Genomic DNA, 2,129 nt, shown 5'->3' on the forward strand with positions numbered 1-2,129 from the left:
TTTTTTTATCAAAAACGCATCATGCATCATGCAGTAACATGATTTTTCATGTTTATCTTTCAGATTTACCAAATTAATTTTTACCTTACATGCCACATTTTAAAGATACCAATACCTGATCACGAATCAATTTGAAAGTACTCTATTGACTGAAGAGTGTCTTTTATTGTTCAATATGATAATAAAGTACAAAACTTTATAAACTAACAGAAGCACTGTTAATTTTTAGCGTTTTTCATTACTTCCATGGTAAGATTGAGTAATTATTTAAATAAAAAAAGTCTTAAGTCAACACTAATTAATATCAATTGTATAAAATGTTCAATAACATAAGATTGAATGTTAAATGACTTACGCTACTGACGTAGAAGACGATTCAGTACCGGTAGAGAGCCTGATGCCAACACCTCACATGTTCAGCAGGGACTGGGAGCGACCAAACTCTTCGGGAGTAGCGGCGACTGGAACCGAAATCGGCCGATTTACGCCGAATGGACCTAAGCAGTTCCTCCGGTGAGATGGGTTAAACTGTTAATTTTATGATCGCTTAAAAGTGCTTCTGCTAATTGTGGATAGTTTGATTAATAACATTTCACCTACTTCTTCTTTCCACTTTTCCTTCGTTCTAATATTCAGGCAAGTTATCTTGATAAGTCTCAACTTTCGTACTTCTCTTCTATTGGACTGATTTTTCATTAAAATTAAATCATGTATCCGTTAAATTAATAAAATTATATCTCCCTGAAATCCAGTCGAATTTTCTCTTTACTTAAAATTTTTACTCATTGATTTTGTCGACGCCCTCAGTCCATAGTCCAATTTGTCCATTGTGGACAAAATCAATTCCACTCTGCATGACTATGTTGCCATGAAACAGTAGGTGCCTACTCAGTTTTTGGGATCAATTTAACAACACCTTTTCTATCACAGTTTATTGAGACCAATACATTCTGACCGTCAGTTTGTCAAATAATTCATGAACTAGTAAGAGGTAATTCAATAAAGATTTTGTTTTATTATAAAAACAAAAAACTCATTGATACCCAATCCATCAATACCCTTACGGACCTCATTTACTCAAAAGAGTGGTGGTAGTAATTAAAATAAGATTGAGCAACATTATTAGCCAGTCACCTGCACAAGTATTAAACGAGCTCTATGAGAGATCATTAATGGTACACCGTCCTTTAGTATCATTTTAAATATAAGAACTTATTTCATACGATATTATTATTATTATTTACTGATGAGTTTATTCCTCAACCACATAATTGCAATTAAGATAACCAACAATTTCTTTCTGTTCTACATTCAGATTTAGTACGCAAAATCGTGACCTAAACCTTGGAAATAATTGACTGACTTTTCTTCCTTATTTGCCAATTTCCAAAATGCTATCATTTTCCTAGATTAAAAATTCAAAAGAAATATAACAAATACACCTTAAAAGACAAAAAACTAGCTTGAAAAACAAAAGAAACCAACTCATAATCATAGTGTTTCTCATATCGATCGGAAGATAAACTGGTTGGTAGAACGAATTAAGATAGAAAGGTGATTTTGGTAGCACTAAACTATATTTTCGTTAAACTATCCTTTCTTCTGTGTCGAGCGTGGTTTTCACCAAAACACCTCCTTGTACAAACGTTGGCCCAGTGACAGTACTTCTTTACAAAGCATGCCACTCCTGACCCTTCATGGGTTGTAGTGGTACAGATTAATTTTAACTTTCCCCCTATAGTGACTTTTTTGTACAGTTTTCCTAGGGTTTTTTTTAGACGATGCACAATTTTTTGGAATTTGTCATTAGTTCTACCCAAGAAAATTTAGAATGTTTTTTTTTTTAACTAGAAAATCAAATGAAATTTTGACACTGTTCCAACAAATGTTGAAGGATGATACTGTGAAGATTCCCGCTACTAATTAGGAGAGGACCTTCTAGTACCGCTATCTGCCTTTGTGAGGTCAGAGTAATATAGCACTGAAATATTGCCTGTGAAATTCCAGTAGCACCTGATATTACTTGAGCTGAATGTTATTAATATCCCTCTCGACGGCTTATCGAATGTGGCTCTTTAATGGTTCATAGTCCTCTAGCAGTCGCTGCTATAACTCATTCTCTTCTCTTC

General features: G+C 33.8%; 1 protein-coding gene across 1 annotated transcript in view; it reads right to left on the reverse strand.

The window, feature by feature from the left end:
- LOC106677375 (uncharacterized) overlaps positions 1-428 on the reverse strand; it is a 206,629-nt gene extending 206,201 nt beyond the window's left edge. Inside the window, exon 1 of the mRNA XM_067046429.1 lies at positions 356-428. The gene's annotated coding sequence lies outside the window, so the exon portion shown is untranslated. The remainder of the gene's footprint in view (positions 1-355) is intronic.
- Positions 429-2,129: the final 1,701 nt, after the last annotated feature.

Source organism: Halyomorpha halys, unplaced genomic scaffold, assembly GCF_000696795.3.
Source record: "Halyomorpha halys isolate HHAL.00 unplaced genomic scaffold, Hhal_1.1 Scaffold95.1, whole genome shotgun sequence".
In the NCBI taxonomy this organism is placed as follows: Eukaryota; Metazoa; Arthropoda; class Insecta; order Hemiptera; family Pentatomidae; genus Halyomorpha; species Halyomorpha halys.